This window comes from Aythya marila, assembly GCF_965140915.1.
Source record: "Aythya marila genome assembly, chromosome: 4".
NCBI classification, from domain to species: domain Eukaryota; kingdom Metazoa; phylum Chordata; class Aves; order Anseriformes; family Anatidae; genus Aythya; species Aythya marila.
The window spans coordinates 31,038,496-31,063,110 of NC_139045.1; the positions used below are offsets into that span (position 1 = coordinate 31,038,496).

Sequence of the window (24,615 nt, forward strand, 5' to 3'; positions counted from 1 at the left end):
TAAATGCTCAACTTTTAAATAGTTTGTGAGAGTGGTAGTGGATTTCAGTATGTTCTGTGTTTTGTGAGCTGCCAGAAACCAGTCACAAGACCAGACTGTTTGTAATTGGATCTTCTGTGTTTGTACACAATTAGTAAGACCTCAGTATGATGTTTGTCTCTGGGATGTAAGAGAAGTTTGTTAGCATTTTTGTAAAGAGAGATGCAACAAAACTAACAAACATTTACAGACAAACTTGCATCAGCTAAAATAAACTGCCTTAACATTTCATCTTTCATTAAATAGCTGCATCTGCTCTGTATACAAATTCCTAGTCAGGTATTTCTGGGAAACTGAAGATTCACTGCAAAATTAATTCTCTTCAGTTTTCCTTATAAACATTCTCTTGAAGTAAGAGCAATCCGTTATTGCGATCAGATTGCCCTGTGAAACAGATACTATTTCATCTAGGGTAAAATTGAGAAGTATTTTATTATCTTTGAGATCATTTCAGAATACGTTTACAAAAGAACCCAGTTCTTAGAGAACTTGAAAATCGGTGGCTTTCATAACAATGTGAACCATCCAGCAAATATTCATTTCCTTTAAAATCCAAAGTTGTTCTGTTTTCATTCAGTCTTTGTTCAGGCTATGTTTCTGGTCACCTTTAGCTGGTTATGTTTTACTTATTTTTTTTATTACTTGTTTTGTTGACACAGACTTCAAATCTGATCTGATTTTGAGTGTAATTCCGTGATGCCAATATTCTTCTTGCAAATAAACACTAAGTGGACAGGCATCAATAATTGTGAACTATTTAGAAGTATGTCAATAGTACTCATTGTTCAAAGTCTAAAAAACTAGGGGAGATCTGATTTATATGAAGACTTAGATGAAGAGAGCTATAAGAGCATCACCAAAGTTAATGAAGTTTGCATGGAACAAATTATATAATCATTGTATTTCAAATGTACAGCAATGAAGTCATATTGTTTCCAGTAGGGCCATAAGGCAGGGCCACAGCTACTTCACCATAGTCCCATATTCTGTTTCCAGTGGCATCTAGGTTATTCATACATCTAATTCTTGGAATTTTTCATTTACTGTGTAAGTGCTTTGATGGTTACTGCAGTAGTAACAGAATCTCTTACCAATGGAGTTTTAATCACTATTATAATGCTATTTTTCTGGCTAGGTTCTTTAACAATGACAGCCCTAGCTTTGAAAGATAAAAACACTTTAAAAATTGTGATACAGTTTATTGTGTATAAGAGCATACTGATAAAAATATGAACCAACAAATAAAAATTTCTTAGAGCTATCATGCCTATTAGTCTGATCTTTTACAGTAATGTGCAAAGAAAATTTGGGAGTCAGTGCTAAAAATTAGATTGCAGGCTGACCATACAAAGGCAGTTCAAAGACGATTCCTTGTCTTTATCACTTCAAAGCAATTCCATTTTGTATTATCAGTAGATCCATCTTTGGAACAACCTTAGAATCATACAGATGCTCACAGTGGAGGAAAAAGTGTTAAGACATGTGCAACTAAATATGTCAGCTCACCAAAACAAATATATGGTGATGCCTTTGTTTACATTCAGTTCTTCTCGTCTTTCATAATTCAGAGCATTTTGGAAATCCATAAATAAACTTTTTTTTTTTTACTCTGTGCTTGTTCTCATGTCTGTTATTGATGCAAAATAGCCTTGGGTTTCAAGGGTAATAGATGTGTTCTGTGACTGTCTTAGACTTATTATCTTCCCTGCTGCTACCACCCTCCCAGACTTCTTCCTCCTCACTGAATGAGATTTTTATGATTCATCAAAAGACAGCAGGTGGAGCAGTATGCAGCTTTCCTTCCCACTTTTGTTTGCCTTCCCTTTTTTCTTTTTATTTTTTACTCTGAACTTTCCTATAGTATACCAAACACTCAACCTTATTTTTTTTTTTCCTCTGTTGCATACTTCATTTGTATTTCTATCCCATATCAAAAGTGGCATTCTGTCATGGTGGAGCCATATTTCTCTTCCCAATTCTGTATACCCTACTTTCTGTGAAGAAGCATGTAGACTGGAAGGATGCCACAGTGCAGGTCAGTCTGCTGCCTTTGCAGAAAAATAATGGTAAAGGACTCTGGGATGCATTGCAGAGCTGACCTTCAGCCCAGTCTGGTCAATTTAATAGTCTCCTAATAGCAAGACAAAGCTTCCTAGTCTTGATGCATGTCATGCTATGCACCAACCACTCATCAGGGAAGCTGCAAAATTGCAAGGTTGTTTCTTTGATGTTAGGTCAGGCAAACCCCTGTCTGGCTCCATTCCTTTACCACCTCTGTTTCAAAATACACTCAACATGTTTCATTTCTGTATGAAAGGCAGAGCAAAATGTCTGCATCCATTGCTGAAGCTAATAAACCATGGAAAGCAGCTGCATAAACATATACCTAACCAGTTTTGGGAGTTACACTACCTTTTGCTTGCCCTTCTAGTAAAGAAACCCCCCATAACATAGTTTTAATTTCCCACCCTTTTTGTACATCTCTAAACAGTTTCAGGGATGAAACTTTTTTTAGGCTGAAAGGGCCTAAAACTGTTAAATTTCTTCTCATAATGTATTCCTTGTTCCCATTTCCTGCTTCTGCTTAGGAGTTTGACTCCAGATAGAAGAGCAAGTGCCGTATGCTGAAAACTCAGTTGCTTTATTCTGCTCAGAGAGATATGCGTAGCAGAAACCATGAAAAGTCTTGTTCCATTTCTTGCTCCAAAGGCTTAGTCCCTAGTTTCACATTGCATGCAAGAGTACAATCACATAACAAAAAGCGTAAAAGGTTGTCTTAGATATAGCTGGGAAATTCTTCCCATTTTTTTAAATGATGAAACTGGTTTGCTTTTTAAAATGTTTCATTTGGTTTCAAGTTAAAAAGAAGAAAAAAATAAAAGCTTTCTAATATAAAAAAGACTAACATCATCATTGTGTTGAAAATGTCCAATTACTTGGAGAGTACCTTAATTATCTTGTCTTATTTTATCAAAAATTCCCAAAGCACAGAAGGTGTTTTAGGAGCATTGCAGGATGTTTCTACTCATTTGTTTTTTAGAGGTTCCCTGTTTCTGTAGCCATTGCCTTATGTGCTAACAGCTTCACCAGCTCTAGCTGCCAACAGCTTCAAGATAAGTAGAATCCAGAGTTTGGAAATGTCCCCTGGAAAATGACAACAAATTTTCATATTTTGTACTTAGTCCTGCATGGGAGCAAGGTGTTACCTTGTCCTTGAGTAGGACCATGGTTCCTCAGCATTCAGGAGCTGCTGACTCACAGGGGCCAGAAGCTGCTCAGTCAGCCTGGCCCACAGTGCCTGAAGGATATGGGGTATTTGGTTGCTTCTACGGAAGGCAACACCTCTCTCTGTGCTCTTGTGCTTGAGTGATCGTTTTGCATTCAAATATAGCACTGGCAGAACATTCAGAGTCTGAAAGGTGATGTCTCCCTTTTAGATGCTTAAGATGTAGCAGGAGCTATATAACATGGGAAAGAGAGAAGATTGGCAAAAAAAAGTCCAGTTTCTGGCAATTATGAGCCTTCATAAATTCCCTTGGCTGCTCAAAAATTTCCAGGGAGATTTTTCTTGCCTTCAGTGAAAGCCTAGATTGATCTGAACCTGCAGAAGTGTATAATTTCCAGTGAGATGCCCACAAGACGCATGGATAAAATCAGACTTGCAAAGGACGAGGGAATGGGTGCTTTTATTAAATGCACAAATGCCACCAACATCTTTGACATGTGACAGCATAGGTCAATCATATTTAAACCATATTGTCATTGACAGGGTAAAACTAATATTTTTTTATTTGTTGAGATTTTTATTGCTAGAGCTCAAATATATATTTCTTCATTCTAAGGATATTTTTGGCCACAATACACTGTTTTTATAAATACCTTTTCCTAGAATTTCTTTTCCAGCAGCCATGTGTTTTCAGAAATATATTAAACTCATTAGAATTGCAAAAGGCAAAAGAAACAGTCAGATCAAAGATACTTCAGTTCCTCAGTCTGCTGATTAGTTGTTCCTATTTATGCTCAATGATTATAAGCTACATAGGCTACAGGGTCTGATTACTCAATTTCTGCCGCTGTACTGAAATCATTGGGCCAAACCTGGTACTATGCCAGTTTGTGTCAACAGAGAATGCACCCTAATACTCTCAAATGATTCTTTTAACAGTTTGACTTCTATTTAATCAACACAAAGAAAGAAAGGAGGACAGTGTATTAAACACACAGAACACTAATATTATGAATAAAATAATTTGGCTTTCTATTAAAACTAATGTAATTGAGTTACAGCTGTTTACCAGATTTCTGCCAAAAACATCAGGCAGTAGGATGCTTTAAAGTAATACAAGAATAGCAGCTTTAAGTCAAGAAGTTTGCAGTGACTCCACAGGGATATTTACAAATATGAATTATAAGATTATTTTTTCTATTTAAAAAAAAATCAGAAACTGCAGACAAAATCTATTTCCTCCACTTGCAGATTCGTTATTAAACTGAAGAGCAATTTAGTCTCCATTTCTTAGCTATTATGGTGAACATTTAGGGCAGTGAGATCTCTTTTAAAGGAGAGGAAGGCAGCTGTGAACAATAAAAATCTATGCTCGTATTTATAATGCATCATCCTCCCATGCCTGTGCCCTGAATTTGCATATTAATATAGTCAGGAATAAAGTGACATTGCTGACAACTCTGTTTCAGAACCAGACTTTTACAGCAGGGTAATGTAGGTACCTGACCAGATTTCCATGTATATTTCAGGAGTGAGGAAAACACTATGTTTGGCTCTGAGTTCACAATCAGAGAAGTTGTAGAAGTTATGGTGGTTGTATATCATTGAGAAGGTTTTGATAAAACAGGAAATACTAGCTCTGATAAGAGTTTATCCTCAACAACCTATAAAAAGCAATCAATATGTCATCCTGACATTGTACCCCAGTTAAGGATGATAAACTTTTTCATAATATTGCATGGAGGTTCTGCTTCTGCTCTTGACTGTTTTATATCAATGATGGTGACTTTTAATCTCTTTTCATTCGATACGATAGAAGCCATAATTACTACTGCAATGTCAGAGGTTGTTCCCTTATCTCCATTCAAATAGGAATTTCTCCTAGCCTTTTCCTTTTGGACTTCTTTTTAGCTAACAGTTTCTAATTTTAATTTCTAACTGGTTGGGCAACCGAATGATTTAAAGGGTGTAAATATTTCTTCTTATTTTTCTGTGATATTTGAACATTTATGTTATCTAAATACATGTATGAAGCGTGATATTAGATTGCTTTTGTCAAAACTGTCATTTGCTTTAATCATTGGCTGTGTCATACATCTGCTTCTTGTGGTTTGTGCTCTTTCTAAATTGTATGTTGCAGGTTCAACAAAGAGTATGTTTTGTCTGGCAGAAGCGTCCCATTAAAGTAATAGTTATCTAGATTAAACTTGCACAGGAATGTTCATTCAATTTTTTTTTTTTTTAAAAAGTGACATTCAAAACCTAAGAAACACTGCCATAGAAACAATGTCACTGTCTAGCACATGTTAATATTAAAAGGGCTGATGTATTAAAGATATATTTTTTCCTATTTTAAAATAACTTTAAAATATAGATTTAAAAAGTAATGGGCTCGTTCTGTTCCTTTACACAAAACATAATACCTTCTATTTTACTAGTAAACCTATTTGAGATAAGAGCCTATAGGTTTTCAAATAAAAGTTAAATGACTCATGAGCTTTGACTCTCAGTTTTCCAGTTCTACTAATTGGAGTGTGACCAGAATTTAGCTCTTGCATTTCAATTGTGTTTATAACCCAATAATTTCTCGTTCATATATCCAAATTTCTAGTATTAAGAACAGCTATTATTCCTTTTTTTATTAGTTACCCTGGTACATGCTAGTAGAGATGACAACTGTGCAACCTTTACTTGCTGATTCAAAGCAATAGTAACTACTGAGCTTTATGATCAGGGATTAATTTTTCTGACTAAACTGTCCTCATTAGTTTTTATTCTATTTTAAGAAAACTTTTCACTCAGTTTGAACTGAGTAAAATCATTATTATACAGAGTGTCTGATGAGGAAATACTGTCATGTGTCTATCCACAGTATGGATGTCACTAATCTGTGTATAGAACATTGTTTTAGCGGATGAGGGAATTTTACATTTCCTACATAAATACAATGAAAGAGGAGGGATATCACATACTTCTCTGCTATTTCAGCTGTTTAAATGCAGACCGAAAAGAAAGGGGGGGGGGGGGGGGGGGGGGGGGAAGAGATGAAAGGTATACACCAATCTAAGTAGTATAAGTAGTATAATTCTATAACACTGGTTGGTTAGCTGGAAGGAGTAGGCAAAATGATTGATAGTTGACCTGATTTTTTTCCTGTCATTTGGCAGCATGGAATCTGGGAGTGAAATAACTGTAAATTCTTACGCCATAATTTTGAAGAGATTCTTCAGGTGCACTCGTATTAGTCACACTTGCCTGACTTGCACAGGATCAGTATGTTGGAGAATCTCAGATGAAATTCACTCTTCTTTTTATTATGGACCACAGGGAAAAATGTGGGATTATCTTCCAGCTCTGTAAAATTTTATAAGTGGAGACATGGAAAGAGCTTTAAAATTTTGTACCTGTTGTTTTCTGAAGTCTTTATAGAATACCCTAATCTAAGAACTGAGGACTATTGGAGACATGAGAGGAAGGTGGGATCCTACAGAGAAGTTTCCATCAACTCTGTTTGGAGTGTAGCCCCTCTGTGTCTGCAATAGCAGGAAAGCAAGGTTTTTTTTATAAACTCTCATCCCTAGTGAATCCTTTTCTTCCAGCAGTCTATGTGGTATTTCTATGATAAGGTCAAGAGAGACTGTGAATAGCATGGCACATACATCTTTTGATGTTTAGAGAAAAGCTTTCACTGTCACATCAGGCATAAGCAGTACTATCTCAAGGCTGTGCCAGTAATTAGCTGAGGTCAGAAAATGGACAAAGGCTAAAGTAGAACTATTTTTTAAAAAGACATGAAAACAGATTTTTTTTTTTTTCCCAGACCACTTATGGGTGTCTGCTTCAGCACTGTTCTATTGTTTCTGTCTGCTGACACAGCCATTGCTGAAATAGCTATATTTTTCCACCCATTCCTAAAAGTCTATTTCTCATATATACAGGATTCAAGTTTAGCTACAGTAACTTGCAGAATTTAACTGAGATTCTGTGCTGCTTTGCTTTGGTTTACTCCTTTTAAAGCAAGGAGAGAGAGAATAACCTAGCAATTTATAGTTAGTTCAGTCAATGACAGAACAATATGCGAGCAAACCTTATAAGCACTTTCTCCCTTCGCTGCCCCTGTGTGATAGCTGTCCAGCTCACCTGTAAGCAAGTGCCCTCAATATGCTGCTCCAACTGATGTGACAAATTTCATCTTTTGGTCATTCACAGCAGTGGCTTTTCACAGGATCTATCTACATGTACTTATGTCAAGTATGGAACTGGTATATGGAACTAGGATTTCAGTCTGGGACTGTTCCCTAGATGACACACCAAATGGGAGGCTCATGAAATTATCCTAACCTTCCCACCCAAACTACCACAGTAGGGAAATTTACACTTCTGATAGGATGCTAAAGACTATACTTTTGGATGTTATTAATGTAGCATTGTAATAACTGTCTCATGGGAATTCAAATAGAATATTAGACAGGAGAATAAGAAACATGTTCAAGAGAACCTTCCATTAGAGCAAATAAACTTGCCTATAACAGAGGCAAATATATAGCCAAGTTTCATGTTTGGTCACATAATCAGAGTGGTCATTTGGGGAATCACTCAGGTTTTAACATTTTTTGATGACCTCTCTGAGAAAGAAGATGTGTTTCTATCACATTGTGTAGAAGGAACTGGAGCATAAAGAAAATGTGACTTGTTCAATATCACACTTAGTGTCTGTCATTCAGGGCGCTTAAATTCATTGTCTATGATATGATTCAGTACTGAAGTAAAAAGGAAACTGTAGTGACATTATTACTTAAAACTTTCCATTATTTTAAAATAAACCTGTTCGTTTCTGGATTTTGTATTTTTTTTTTAATGTGAGGCCACAGGGATTAGGAGTCTTCATAGACTTGAATTATTTTTTCTTGCTGAAAATATGCAACTGAATAAGAACTTGTTTCAATTAACTATTAAATATCTGAACCTTTTTTCTTAAAGTTATTGCTGTCAAGACTATATATGTCTCTGTCATTTGCAGATGATGACAAAAGGGAGCTTTTTTCTTTATTTTTCTGATGATAATGAAGAAAAAAAGCAAATTCTGCTTGCAGTGTGTGTACTAATTTTAAAACCATAGGAAAGAAAAACAGCAGTAGAAAGTGGTTTCAGGATTCTTTATAAAACAATAGCTATGTATATTCACAAACCTCTGCTCCAAATATGGTATGACATATTTATTACTGTGTGATTTGTTCTTTTACAATGCTTCAGAACACTTAAAAGTTTGCAGGACATATTGATGAATGTTTTACTCTGAGATGCTGTCTTGAAAAGTAGCAGCTGCAAAGATCACTCTGGCTTTTTTCAGTGAATGGGAGTGAAGGGACAGATGAACTATTTTGGTTAGACAGGATTTATTGATGTGCCAAAGGGCCACTTCAAATTCTGTGCTCTCATTTTTATTTGTGCTTTAAAACATAGATATATCTTCTGTGTGTTTCTAGAGCAGCAAGAACTTGGAAAGGCAAACCAGTTTTTGCTTATTTGGAAGCCAAGAAAAATCTGAGTGTTGTCAAAATTCTATGAAGAGTGGAAGCCAAATTGTGGCCTCTGGTTAGAGCACAGAACTCCTGCTCCCATGTGCTCACATAAATGGATAGATCCAAGCATATGGGTTATCTGGGTCTTGATGTAACTAACTGAAAAAATCAGCATCTGCATGTCAATCCTCATCATTTTTATTTGAAACCAACAAATCTCTGACCACTGAAACTGTGTCTTATGAGAAATGCAGGTGTGTGCTTTCAGCTTCAGAGGACTAAAGTGGAATGTAAAAATGTTCTAGATATTGCTTGCTTGTGCTCTCTGAGGTCTGTCTCCCTTTCATTTTAGTTTCTTCATCCGTTTTTGTTCTCAGAACGTAGACCTGTTTTTGACATATTACTCTTCCTGATATACACATGCAAATAAATATAGCTATACTTTGATTTAACTCCCTTACCTTACTGGCAAATGGGCTTTGTTGGAAGAAAAATTAGTATTAGTTTATATCAAATAGAGATCTTTGAAGCTCTGAAATGTGGGGTATTTTTGTGCATCTGAAAGAGCCAGGAACTGTAAATTATTCATTTCCATGGGACTCCTACTTCAGTCAAGATGTGAAGGTTAATATATTATGGAACTTTTTTCTTACTTTTCCAAACATTATCTAAAGACTAAAATGATCATCAGTAACTCATTTTGTGTGGGTAGTACAGGCAGAGAATTTTTTTTTTAAGTCAAATATAAACTCCTACATAACATGTTATTAGGAAGATTAAATACAGAGTGACTTTCCAGGTACAATCTAGCTTAAGATGGAGAATGTAATGTCATTTCAGAATATGCATTTTGCTTTCATTTAAAGCAATGAGGCTGTTCAAAGTCATAAAAATAGAAGTAACTTTCTTTTCAAATTCTCCTAAAAGATCATTTTCTCTCAAAACAAGCCCATCTTTTAACTGTATATAAGACTTTTGCACTTGTCTCCTACTTGTCTTGTTCATCAGTTTCTCTTGAGGTTCCGTAGTGACTGTACGACTGACTGTATTTTGAATGAGGGCTGCTTGCTGCTCATTCCCCTGAAAGACCTGCCAACAATCATGGTTGATCCCACTGTATACTGAATTGACATAATTCTCATTCTCTTCTGTTACTCTTTGGTCTGCCTGTGAGACAGTCATCCTGATGAAAAGACAGCCAGGATTTTCTCACTGTTTTCCATGGACAGCATTCTTCTGGCATGCATACAGAAATGACTGTGACTTGCAGATGATACATAGTTTCATTATGCATCCAGCAAAGATAATACCATTATAGCTGCTGAAAGTTTGAATATATACAGTCAACCAAAGTGATGCAAACTAGTTGATGATTAAGATATAAGTAAGTATCTTGTCATTTGTTGGTTTTATTGAATTTCTAATTGTCCTTCAAATATTTAATTTCAGGTAGATAAGAATCTAATGATTGCATATATTTGCATGCTTTCTGAACAAATAAGGAAGACCATTAAGTGGAAGTTACACCTGAGTATTAAAAAAGTGTTCCATGAACCTCTGCAGCAGGTGAAGACAGGAAGGTTACATTCTTTTTTAGATTTAATTGTCTCGATTATCTCCTAAGATAATCATGAAATATTATGGGGTTTGGCTTGCATATAGACATTTTTCAGTCTGATTATTTAGTAGAAAATATTAGAGCCTCATTAACTGCAGTTGTTTCTAAAATAAAATTAGATACCTATTCTGTTAATACTAGAGTTGTAAAGTCATTTTATCTAGGTAAAAATGAAGGGAATGCGTTTATGCAGAATCGGACAAAATATTTCCTATTTAAGCATTATACTAATGTAATAATATATATAATTTTTGCATATTTTAGAGGAACGTTTTTTTACTTTTCCCTAAGCCTGATCCAGCTTAACTTCAATACAAGTATAAATCACAATTCAGTGTCATTTTGTGGAACTTCCATACAAAAGTATTTAAAAATCCAGAATGTTTTTTTCACATGGCTATACAATCTGTTAACTAATCTCCATGTTTGGAAATAAATAGAAGACGAGCATGTGCAAAATTGCTTAGGGTAATTCAAGGACATTTTGAAGTAGAAATACAAATTCTTTTCTACCTTCTTACAATTAAATGTTCCTTGTAGGTTTGGAAATTTGAACCTTCCAGAGAGAGAGTGCAATAGACTGGCATGAGGCTAGGGCCCTTTCTGTGGCCCTATAATCTGTAACTCTTCATAGAAGCTTGGTACTTGTGCTTCAGGTGGAAGCCATTTGACTTTTAATTTCTAATGTCAGAAGAAGTAGAATTCCAAGAACTGAGAGGAAAACTGTAGTGTCACTGAGAAGTTGAGTGGATTGATGGTGTGAGAATATTTTATTTTTCTTCAGAGTTAATTTTTGCTGGAGCCTGGTCAGTGCATTCATTTCTAATGCTGCATTATAATAAATGCGCTAGCCATTCTTTGTCCAGAAGTAGCTTTTCATTAACTTGTGTTACGATTATTTCCAATGTTCTATACTTTTTTCATGATTTCTGTGGTCTATGCTGCATTGCTAGGATATTACCTACATTAAAAATTACCCTATTTTACTGCTATTATCTTTGTCATGTTTGGGTGGAAAAACCCAAGGAGAGTGGAAGAAAAAGCCTACTCCACAGAAATTATAGAGCTATACTTGACTCCGGTTCCAGTAGCATAAAGTGGTTCAGAGCAGCCTGCCAAAATCTCTCCAAAACTTCTGTTCTTATGTCTACTTGGTTTGTTCTAGCAGTAAATTTCAAAGAGACAAACAACTTTTCCTCTTTCTCTCTGCAGAAATGTCCAGCCAACTGGAGACTCATTGTGCCCTCTGGGCTGCTCTCAGTCTAAACAATTTCTGTTAAGATTGCTTTGTTGGATTTTTTTTTTTGTTTGGTTTGTTTGTGCTTTTACATTAATTTGTCTTTGGCCATTTTTTTCTGAGATTCAAAAGTTTAACATGTTGGAGCTTTGAATTTCATTTTGAATTTTTAAAAATGGCATAAATTCAATTGTAGCAGCTGCAAAAAGAAAACACAAATAGAAAAACTGCTTCATAAAATCATTATTTTTCAAGAAAAAGAGCTTTAATTCTTCTACACAGCATTTAAATTTTGCAGAAAACAGAATAATCAAAACATTTGCAGCATACCAAAAACAATAAAACATGTAAATATTTTTTCCCTTAATATTGTAAGGGACCTAATGCTCATAAAAAGTACTTGCAAAGTATTGGGGTTAACTCCTCTTTTGTGGAGGGACAAAACCTGAACTGACAAAAAATGAGCAGGTAGAGCTTCAGTCCTGAGTTTATGGCAGATATAACCCTATTCTCTTGAGTGCATTCAACTGACTTTCATGTTGATTTCTTGGGTTGATAAAATTACTTACATTGATGAGCATCTGAACCTGGAAAACCTCATTTAGAAACACCGATGGATGTTTACCATTGCTGTCTGCATCCACTGAATCAACTCTAATGGACAAGAGAAGCCTTATGCACCTTAACAAAGGTTTTCTGTTGCCAGAAAGAGTTCACAATGCTTGATCAAAACTGTTTTAGGTGAAACTGGTGCTTGTGATAAAGATACTGATTTTCACTGGAGCTGACATTGATCCCTCTTTGCTGATAAATTCCCATGAACAAGAAGAATTGGGAGGTGCCTCCGCACTAAGATTCCACCACAGCTGTGGTGCTAGAAAGCAGCAATGAAATGGGATACTGCTGTGTGAATATGATGGTAACTTTGGACATTTTCCAGGATCTATGGATTTGGGGATGCATATGCCGTGTCTTGTTGAAACAACAGTGAACTGGATCAAAGTTTTGTCCAGCTCCTTGGAGAACTCAGAAGAAACACAACAAAGAAATCTTCAAGGAATTTTCCCTCTCCCTGTTTATGCTCTAGAAAAGAAGGTTTGATCAAGCTATTTATTTTGGAGCCAAATACAGAACTGTATATTACCAAAATCAAAGAGGATTTCCTAAACTAATCTGGAAGCTTAACAGATCTTCATCTTTAAAAACTTAGTTTGTGGATGATTAGCTGAACCAAGGCATTTTTCAAAATTATAATCTTTTGAGATGTATCGAAGGGTCTTTACTCCTTGGCTTAGTGGGAGGATTTTGACAGAAAGCATGTAATTGTTTAGTGATTCTTGGTATGACTTTTTTTTTTTTTTTTTTTTGATAAAACCATTTGCTTAGGTTTTCTCTCTTCCTCTCTCTCTTTTTCCTGAAGCCTGTGAACCATAAAGATGACAAACTCAATGGAAATTTGAAAGAGCGTGAAATTTATACGAAAGAGAAACTCAGAATGAAAAACATTGCCTGGAATAAACAGTAAGAGCATAGTAAAGCAAAACTACTTGAAATTTCTGGAATACCCATCACCAGTATATTGTTCTATCTATATACATTACAATTAATTATTTTACATTAAAAAACATATGTTTGTGTCCATATCAACTGTAAATATATATGAAAAGTATATTTGATCTCATCATTTTCCCTTTTCTAAGAAATGTTTAGGGCTGTTTACCTGTAGTATTATTTTCACATCTTACCTAAGCTTCAGAAATGAAAGTAGTTAGTACTAAACAGAAGAAAAAAAAATTAAAACTTTAAAGAAAAGGTAAAAATGAACGGAAAAAAGATGACTTAATAACTTTAAACTATCCCTACATAACAATGACTTGAGAAATAGAATGCCAAGATAATTTATAATGACCTTGCTTCTAATTCCAAAATAAAAAAAAAAAAAAAAACAAAAAAAAAAACAGGTGTAGTTACTGCAAAATAATTTTAAAGGAAATGAACATTGTCCAGTGGTATTTTGTACAATATGACATAAAATTGTCTGGCTGTAAGAACAATTCTTGCTTCAATCAGTTGTTTGTGTTGATGTAACCTCTATATAAGTGCTACTATGCTATTTTATCTTAATTTATCTTAAATTTAAAACCCAATTCTAGCACAATAATGACATGTACAGAAACACTATAATCTATAAAATGCAATCTCCTGGTTAAAACATGGAGATGGATTCCTTAGTTAATTCCCTTGAGCTGAAGCAATTTATTTATCAAAGTATGCTCAGCAAATAAAAAGAATAGAAGGAGCCTGCAAGCACATTCCTTTAATCCCCTCAACACATACATGTATATCCTGGCTTGCAGTTAAGTAAAATTGTATGTAAACTGGAAGATTTAATCTCTGCATTTTCAGACCAGCAGTGGGATAGAGAGATTCTGGAACAGAAGTTAATGTTATTAAGCTGACTTATAGAGGACAAGATATTCAGAGTAGTGGTTTCTGAAATCTTCCTGCCTCAGGGCCAAATGAAGGCAGAAAAAAAAAGCTTCAGTGCATGGCTGAGAAAATTAAGTAGGGTCAGATTTACTGGGAACTAGAAAAAAATAAAAAAAGAAAGAGAAAACTTCAGAAGCAACGATAAGCTGTACAAGAAGGGAATACAAACTTCATATAAATGAAAATGGAAGTCAACTGCTAATAGTTATGATCAAAAATGTTATGGGAGGCTTTTCTTAGAGGAAAAAAATAAAGAGGAAGAAAAGCATCGAACATGAAAGAAACTACCATTTGGGATGATGGACTCTCTTGGGATTAAATCAGAATTATTCTAGCTTTTAGTTTTAGGGGTAGTCCAAAGTGTGAAATTTTTGTAGGTATCATAGAGGCTATTTGTAGACGGAATCTCAAAGCTCTCATCCAATGCATTCTGCCTATCCTAAACTAAAGTTAAAAAAAATAGCTAAACTGGAGATAAAAGGAAGTTATTAAGAGCACGCAGGATGCCTTCATAAAGCTGAAGTCCTGTCCAGCTAAGGTTATCTGAAAAAGCCATAACTATTGGTAGGTTAAATGTGGGAAGTATGCTAAAGCAGATTTTGAGAAAAAAAACTTGCAAATATTTAAAAAGTGATGATAAATTCTTTTTCAAACACATCAGGAGCAGAAAGCTTGCCAGAGAAGCATTCGAGCCAACAGATAAGTAAGGCATTAAGGCATTTGCCATGGACAGACTTAGAGTGAAGTTTCCACACTCTTGTTGCAAGGGGTGTTAGAGAATCTGTAGCAAACTGAAGTGTCAATGGACTGAATTATAGGACAAAGTGACAGGATACTCAAACCACCAGGAGTGGCTGGTGTGTGCCCAAGCTCTGAAGGAGCATGAAGGTGAAATGGCTGAACTTCTAGTCACAGTCACTAACTTCTCACTTGAAGCCACCTAGGTGTTGGTAAGGGCAAGACAACTTTATAGAAGAGGGTCCAGTGAATAACACAAATACAGACAAGGATCTAAGCTTTAATAAAGATTCAGGATGATGATCACAGCCACCCTGCTGGAAAAAGAGACAACCATCATACCACTGTGCAGAGAAGAGTATATTACAAAAGCGTCAAAAGTTGTTCACCATCATTCATCACTAAGGCCTGAATGAGGAAACATCAGATAAGAGAATCAGTAACTCTTGGGAGGCCATTCCCAAACTATGGACAGGTTCAGGCTAACCATTTCCCTCAATCATGATGGCTAATGTTCTTTTGGACTAAAGACCTGTTATAATCCCTGTCTCAGAAGATGAAGTGCAAGTGAAACAGATGAGAATTATGAATTCTTTAAAGACAAGTGCAGAAGGTGCAAGAACCAATAGCCTCATTTTCTCCCAGAGTAGCATCAAGGAAAGTGGATACCAAGGACAATGAGGATCATGAGAAAATTAACTAACAGAGTTGAAATATGGTGTTTGAACTACAGTTTGGATTTTGGAAGCCTTGAAAATGGGGGGCATAATTATTATTATTTTGCCCTAGTTTTTCCTCAATTAACTTATGTATATATATGTATATTGATTTATAATCTTTCTGTGTTGGGAAACCTTCATCTTGTTAGTGTTTGAATTAATTTCAGCTCACGACACCTGAAATAACTAGGGGATTGTTCTGAAGCCTTGCAGAGGTATGTTTTTGTAACATTGTTAGAGGTACACATTGCTTACACTAAGGTATTACTGTTTGATGTTGGACTGGTGAGTAGTGCTGCGGAACTGCAAGGAAGGTGCAGGAGCTGAAGTCGATGCAGTCTCATGTATCATCTAATCCACCTTTAGGAAGTGGTTCCAAGGGGGAACTCTCCCACCAGCCATGCCCAGTTATATCTCAGGGGAATAAATTGATTTACTCCAGAAGACAGCTTGGGAGCAAACTTGCATACTGATTGAAAAGTCCTTGGGTGAGAGCAAGAAGAAAGATCAGAAGTCAGGAGATATGATTTACAGGAAATGATTGAAGTCATACTGTTTTAAATAAAAAGATCGTTGAGTGGGGACATAAGTTTTCGAATAGCTGAGTCTGTCACATAGAGGTAGGGAACAGTTGTTATCCATGTCTTCATAGGCCAAAAATAAATACAATTCTTTCTGTAAGCTGGTTAATAGCAGAAATATCTTTCTAATGGCAAGGAAGCTCTAGAAGAGATTCCCTGGAGACCTGATAGAGCCACTACTGGAAGGCTTTCACTTTGGCTATTTAGCACTATTCTTTCATGCATCCAATCCATTTATCTAAGTCAGTGCAGTACACTGTAACCCATTACTTCTCAGACCTGAAACAGTAGGTGTATGAACGTTATGTAACATAACTTCTATCCATGACTGAAAGATGCAATTTCTGCAATCTAAGCTATGCAGAAAGGCTGTACTAAGAAAGGGGTCCTCCAAACCAACTTAAATAATGAGGATGTATATATTAGTCATATGAGCATTTTGACTAGCGAACTGCGATGGTATTATTACACAATGATTTGGGCACGCTTGGATAAAATGGTCCAAACCCAAAATGAAGTGCAATATATCAACAAAACTTTAGATTACATTTTATCTGTCTTCTTACCCCAGGTCTTCTACCTTTGCACTAAGCAGTCTCAGAGCTTTCAGGAGACTTGCACTATGAAGGTGCTCTAAAACACCAAAAATATGCCCTAAAGCATGTGCTTTAATGCACTAAATCTTATGTAGTTTCAGAAAGCAAGTAACACAAGAAGAGCATTTTGAACAAAGCATTTAAACTGTTGGCCTGAGATTTTTACTTATTTTTTAATGCCAGAAATGGTTCTTAATTTAGGCCCCTAAACAAGATGCAAAATACTTTACTTTAAAATAACCTGGATTTGACAGACAGCTGAAGGTATCCCTAGGATCTATGGGTGCTGGGTAGTTAAGCCAGACCAGACAGTTCAAAACCAGGTGTCTAAATATGGATTTAGTTGCCCCTCTTGAGGCATCCAAATTTAAAAATGATTGGCTGCAATCCCTGCTGAAGCAGCTCACACCATTCTCTACATGGTCTGTGTGCTGTGGTTCTAGTAGCAATTGTTTTAATTGGAAAGAGTTTAGTTTTCATTCTGCTGTTGAGAAAACTGGCCAGTCCAATTATGGAAACAAATCTTCAGCATAAAACATTAAAAAAAAAGAAAAAGAAAAATTCTCCTGGGGAAGTCAGAGGCAGGGCAAAACTTGCTTTTCCAAAAGAGCTGACAGTTGTTTACATTTTAATGTGGAGGAATCCAGCAAGTCTGCAAGTTTATTTTTAGTAGTTGTAAAATGAGTTATTTAACTCCTTTTTCTCTGACTGGAGCTGAGACATAAAAATGATTAATACAATGACGAACTGGTGCCTGGCCTCATGCTAGAGTTTGGATGGTGATAGATACCGTGTTAATCAGAAGGCAGTAGAATTCTTTCACATCATATTTCTTGCAATGCCTCATCCAAATATTTGCAATCTGACAGCTTCTATGCCTAGAATAGTTCTGGTTGCCATGAAAAAAAAAAAAAAAAAGGTTGCTATCACTGCGCAGGATGATTCTTTCCTCTGTGTGTAGCAAAACTTGCAAGGAAAATTTTGTTACCAGGGTCCTGGGTTCACCTCTGTTAGCAGAACAGAGACACCAATTGCTCTGTCAGGGGCTGTGAGTGAGCTAGCACAAGCCAAAAGCCATCTAAACATCACTGCAACAGGAAACACAAGGGACTTCCTCCACTTAATGCCACCAGTGGTACAAGACTTTGGCTTCCCCAAAGTGCTGGCTCACCCAAGGCAGTGTGAGCTGCTCCCTGCCGGCAGAGACTAGTTTGACACTGCTGCTCCCTGTGCTTGGCAGAGAAGGGATTTTTCTGGACTTAATTAATTTTTGTAAATCCAAAGCAGACTCCTATAAGATGACAGAATTGTAAAGTTGGGAGTAAAATTGGATATGCCTTAGTTATAAGATATATATAATATAATCCAGTCACTGGAACTTGGTTTGGAGATCACATTTTCTAAAAAAAAAAAAAACAAAAAACAAACACGGCTGCTTTTTCCAAAAGCACTGTTAGGTACTGCACCCAGCAAACAGCCAGGGTGTCAAACAGCAGACAAGTTTTGGACTAGGTTTACAGCAACCAACATTTCTAAATGATGTACATTATTTAATCTTGTAGTTTGTTTTCACATGTGTCTCCAAAGGCATGCAATTTAATTAGCTAACCTCCAAGGGGGTTGAAAAAATACTTATAAAATATTTGCAGATGCTCTTGATCTGAGAGACAAAACAGAAGGGCAAACCAGTATTTGCATGGGTTTTGAAGAGAATTACAAGCAGCCTTTTTGTTTGGCTTTAAACTGAAAGCCAAATAACATTACAAAGTATTGAGCTATTCTGGCAGAAAACACAGAAAAATATCTAGTATGTTTGGTGAGTAAAACCTTTACTGACACTGCCTCCTTACAAGTCTTGTACTGTTCTTATTGTTATAATTAAATCTATTTGAAGTTTGTCAGAAAGAAATGCATTTGAAACCATACATGGATTATGATAAAGCCTCTGGAGTATCACTGGCTCTGTACAGATAATCATGTAAGGATTCTGGGTTGAATTTTGCATGACCTACCTCACACAGCCTATTAAAGGCAAGGACAACAATTTGGACAGATTTGGCATTGCAGTCATTTTCTTATCTTGCTAACACGAATTCTTCACTGGTGAGACGCGTACATGTGAAGCTATTCCTGAATTACTTCTCTGTGAGAGAGGTTAATATTAAAAGGCTAATGTTTTCTGTGTATTTCTTTCTAAAACACCTGCATGCCGAGTGACAAAAGAGTAGGAAAACTGTCTTTAAGGATCAAATATTAAGCCACCATATGTGCAATTTAGACAAGAAAATACAGAGTATTTTGTGGAGAGGTTTTTTGTCTTTGAACTTAATAGTAAGATAAGGAAAAGGTGAAGAAAGCTCAGTTAAGATTTTCATTAGAAGTTGTGTTGTTTTTTCTTTCTCTGTTTAATCAAATAAACTCCAACACTTGACTTGCTTAGAGCAGCCAACAGTTATGAGGTGAATATTTCAACATAGTTGGACTATGCTAGATACTAGCAACACCATTCAATATAAACATTGTCAGACACTGTCATCTTATAGTTTTGGAGCACGGCTTCTTCTTATAGCAGACTATAGCTTCTTGTCTATTGCCCTGTGTAAGTGGGTTTCTACAGATCTCCAGCTGGCAGTGACCTAACCATGCACCTTCCCAAAACTTTAGGAAGGGAGGCAATAGATTTAAAATAAGAAAAAACGTGTTAAGTAATATTAAGTTACCTGCCCAAATATCAGTCAACCCAACAGAAACCTGATGGATCAGGTCATGATAGATCAGGCACATCAACATAAGTCAACCTGTAAAGCATCTATCAGTCTGAAAGAATGAGGGCACAGCTGGTTTACAGAGATAGGAAATTCTAATCATATTTAGAGAAATGGTCTCACATCACAAAGTCTAACGATCAAGATTTTAGATCTGAGCGAGAGAAAACAGGGCACTGTTTTTGAAGGAGCGAAACGTAGTCAAACTATCTCCTTCAGTTAAAAAGAGTCTCTTGGTCTCCCTAGCATGCTAATCATGGGTGACAAATATAAGATATTAAAGCCTAAAGATACACTAACAGATGGAATATATGAAATTTTATTTAGGTTCAATCTGGTAATGAAAAAATGACAGTGCCAGCTCTCAAATATGAAGCTGGAGTTATCAGTAGAAAAATGTGAATAAGTCTGGCAATTGTCCTACTAGGCTGTACGTGAAGGTCAGAGAGAATCAGCTATACCAATGAAAATCAAATATGGACCTTGGTCTTTCTTGTAACTCCCATAATCCTGAGTATTGTTGCCCTTCTGGGGTCTGAAACCTCCACTGGGTAAGAGCTTTGCTGTATAAGGCACTACATAGACACGTAAGTAGACAGTTACTGCCCTGAAGAGCTCAGCTGTTTGACCAGATTAAATACATCTTGCATTCTCTTTAATGTGACCTTTCTTCCTTCCGTCATTCTACATGCTTGTGTAATGTACCATGCTGGGGACAAGTCTCTGTGATATTTTTATTTTGAATCAATGCTTAAGTGAAATTTTGCCTTTTGGGTCTTAGGAAATGATGACTTTCTTAACCAATACATAATGCATAACTTTTTTCACGACTCTGCAGCAATAGTGTCACATGTTGGCAGAGATACAAAGCTTTTTTTTTTTTTTTCTCATTTTTAAAATTATTTTTCTTAATTTAAATATGTGGATAAAAATCATGGTTCTCCTGAAACAGAAAAAATACCATTCACTCTCTGCTGTGTCTCCTAGTGGTAAAGTAAGAGTAAAAGGAATTTGGCAGGAGAACTGGCTTGTTTGCCATTCCAATCCTGCTGCTTTACTAAAAGAGCAGATGCCATCTTTCAGATGACATAGTGCTGATAAGTGTCACTTGTTTGTGAGAAGGTGAAACATTTAATTTTAAACATCTCAATTGAAAGTACTTTAATCTTAACTGAATCTCTTATGTGAATACTTTCAAAACAAAGGGGCCACTAGGGAGATGGCTGTGGAAAACACAGTTACTGTTTCACCAATCTCTCCTGCGTGCTTTTATGTAGTGAGAATTGCATTGTGCCCTTCAGCATATACATGTGCTGTCAGCAGCTATGTGTAAAACTGGGGCCTGTAAGCAATATCTTGGTGTTAGGATTTGTGTTCATTGCTTCATTTCTCTTGCCCAGGATCGTACACCATCTCTAGTATAATTAACAGGAGGGTTGGCATTGCCTTGTGGTAGATGTGTTGTAAGAACATGCACAGCATTAACTGGTAGCTAGAGATGGGGAGCAGAGTAGGAATACTGATTCAGTAGAATTATGTTGCATGTACATCACGGCATAACTGGGACCCAAGGGATGAATTAAATACTGGAATATACACCCTGAGATCTGTCTCCTGAAGTTTAAGTACCAGTGAAATCAGAAAGAACTGATTTCTCATACCTAGAGCCCAGTTTAACTCCTATCTAATTTCATACACTGAAGATCCACCATATTAGATATGTAAGCATCTTTAGTGTTAAATGTTATCAAAGATTTGAAGAGATTAAAATAACTCAACTACAGGCTGTGAAGGGAAGTTCTGAGCAGTGTAAGTCACTGTTGACTACTGCTAATCTTTGAGAAATCTGAAAAGTGCTGTGCACAAATTAAATTGCCAGTCTATACATGCTAATACATGAACTGATTGCAGTTAGTAGCTCTCTGCTGCAAAAGACACTCTAGACAAAATACATAGGGCATTTCCTAAAGAGATGTTAATGTGGCTATTGCATTTATCTTCCAAAAGATCTTAAGTAATGATTCTCCTTTTCTTGAAGTAATTCTTGTATTAACCTTGAATATCTGCTAGAAGCAGAAAATACAGATATCTACTGTCTATGAAGCCTACCATTTGCATGCAGATCAGCCTTTGAGATTATTAAGGTGCCTTCTAGTCTTAAAATTGATTTTTCAGGAGTCTGTCTGAGCTTAAAATTAAATCTTTTCCTTATTCAAGTGCTTGTAACATTCATGAAAAAATGGAACAAATTAAATTGAAATTCTGCTAGGTGTGCATGGTAATAATGAGCTGTTCTCTGGGTACCCTCATTGAGCAGTACAGTCCTCACCCACAGCCATCCGCTATGAATGTAAAACCAGAAAAGCCTTTTTAGGAAGCTTAAAACAGGTTAGTATCAATAGAAATAAGTGGATGATGAAATAGCCACACTCTGGATATTAGTTGGCAATGACCTTTCACACAGTTCTGTCCTATCATAGAACATACATCTCCTTCAATACAGCACTTCTTCCTTTGAGCTCATCATACTGACAGCCTGGTGGTTAAGGTGAGCATCAGTGGGCCTTTCTACAGCCCTAAGATGAGCACTCCCTGGTCATCTTCTGATGGTAATCATCAGTCAGGTCAAGCCATTTCTGTGCTACACCTGCTGATTTATACTCAAATCCATGATACAGTTCATTTTATTACTGTATTGCTGCACCTCTTTTGCTTGAGCAAAGCCTCTGTGTTAACATCTCTGCATAGCATCTTTGCAGCCTCAGTGAGGAAATGCCAGTAGCACACTGAGTCCCTGAGCAAAATCCATGTTGTGTTGCTCACCTTTTTTCCACCCTCCTTGTTCCTCCCTTCCTCCTACCTTTCTCTCCCTCATGCTCAGCTTGATGCTTGATCCCCCATAAAATATGGTGGCTTTGTATGCTTTTGCTAAGTCCCTAAAGTGCCACTGTTGCGTTCAAAAGTGTGTTCCAATTTATTTTCTCTATCTTTACTTATTCTTGACCATCAAGAGCATTTAGAAATGTATGTCATGCCCTTTTCCATACCAATTATCTTAAACTATCTGAAAGCCCCATTATATCAAGTTTTATCCTGGTCCGTGTTCTGAGATTCCCATATGGTGTTAAACATCCGGACTCTATCCTTTTTAGTGGATGTTTAAGAAACACCAGTGAAGACAATGATGTTATCTACGGTGGAGACAAATAAGGTCTCTATGGTGGAGATGGTATGGGAAAGCCGATGTTGAAACTGATTATGTCCTCTTCCTCCAGAACATCCAAAACAGTGTCTCCTGAGAAACCATGACTGCTATCTTTCATGTTGAAAACTCATATGTTGAAGCTGATCATATCAAAACTGAGCTACTGTAAGATCTTCTTCCTTAACTGTATATCTTCTTAACCCTCATTGATAGCTGATTCATGACATTCTTGAATATACGAAAATTGTAACAGTGCTTTTAAAGCCAGAATGAAAACCTTTGAGAAGTTTTCTTGAGATTGCAGCAGATAATTGCAGATGTTAGACTGTTCCTACCATCATAGGTTCCCCCAGAGGTGTAAATCAGCACAGCCTCATTGATTGGAGAGGAAACAGACTGCTGTTAAATAATCTGCATTTTTTGCCAGATAACTTCAGGAGAAAAGAAGAGAATATGAAAAATAAACAAATTTCTCCTGCAAGGCATTGATTAACCCCTTTAAGTCCCTCATATTCTCTATTGACTTCAGCCCCTATCAATGACAGGACAAAGTCAATGGGCACTGTTCACAAAAGGCAGAGTTTTAGTACCACAGAATTTAAACCAAGTTCCTATTGAAGTCCTTCAGGTTTTAGTTTGTTTTATGGCATCATAGCAAGGAAATATCTCTCATGTACACATCTCTCATGTAAACATCTATATAGATATAAAAAATCCTTGTAGATTTCAGTTTACACTTTAAAATCTCTCCCATTTTGTAATTATAGAGCTATTTGGGGGGTTTCTTTGGGGAAGAAACAAGTGAAAAGAACTGTTGTTCTCATTCCCAGGAGTGATCAGAGCACCACTTGACCTCGTCGGTGTGGCAGGGGGGTGGCTTTTGGTTGAGGAAGGCCAAGTCTGATTTCCCTCTTGGATATACAAACTTTGTTTTTTGAATGGCTCAAAACTGAGCTATCAGAGCACCAGCTCCCATCTAGGGCTTGGGTTTAATGACTCTGCCACACTTTTTGGCCCAGAAGGTCTGGGAGCGTGGGACAAGTTCAAGACCTGAAATTGAACCCCTTCTGGGAAAGTGCATTGTGCTAACTGAGAGAGACTCCTGGGACAATCCACTTTAAATAGCATTTGTTTCTAAGTGCGATAGTTCATGTGAAAATGCATGCAGCACTAACTCTTACAAATGTTTCACCTCAGTTTATACTCTGTATAAAGAACAGTCTCAAGCAGTTGCTGGATTTGCAGGATGTGGACAGGAAGGATAAGGAAGGAGCAAAAGTTCAGCTGTTCTAATACGTAGGTAGCAAAGCTCAATTTTCATTGTCTCCCAGTGCTGCCTCTCTCGTTCAGTGCTGCATAGGGGAATACATGGGAGAAAGCAAGGCTGCAGCTTCCCAGAACACCGCAGCTGAAGCTTGCCAGACACATGGTGACCATCAGAAGGTTGTAATGATTAGTCCAGCTATATAAATAAACATGGCTGAATTGTTTGATCTGTGTGACTCTGCTGCTCTGCTGCATGGAACATCCCTAGGTCAGTGCTGCATGGAAAATAAAGAGCAAGAGATTGAAATGAAAACTCTCACATATTGCAAAAGATGGGTCTATTTGACTATACAGGGCAGAAAGAGCACAAAGAGCATCTCCCCAAAGGGCTAAGCTGAATTGGAGAGTTGTACTTTATGTGCTACGCCGGGCTTTTATGCAGTGTTCATGGTGAGGATAATAAGAATAAATGCTAAGGTCAGTCCTTGTGGAGCTCTGCAAGGGAGACCTGCCTCCTGCATTGTTCTCAGCAGTGAGTATGACAACAGAAGCGGTGAGCAGGAGAGTCACTGGGAATTAAATACGTTGGTTGGTCTTCTTTCCCTTCTCTCAT

General features: G+C 36.7%; 1 protein-coding gene across 2 annotated transcripts in view; it reads left to right on the forward strand.

Annotated features, from left to right (window-relative positions):
* The first annotated feature begins 20,065 nt into the window (after positions 1-20,065).
* Positions 20,066-24,615, forward strand: part of MAP9 (microtubule associated protein 9) — a 70,095-nt gene continuing 65,545 nt past the window's right edge. For both annotated transcript variants that reach the window (XM_082758606.1, XM_082758607.1), the window contains exon 1: positions 20,066-20,118. The gene's annotated coding sequence lies outside the window, so the exon portion shown is untranslated. The remainder of the gene's footprint in view (positions 20,119-24,615) is intronic.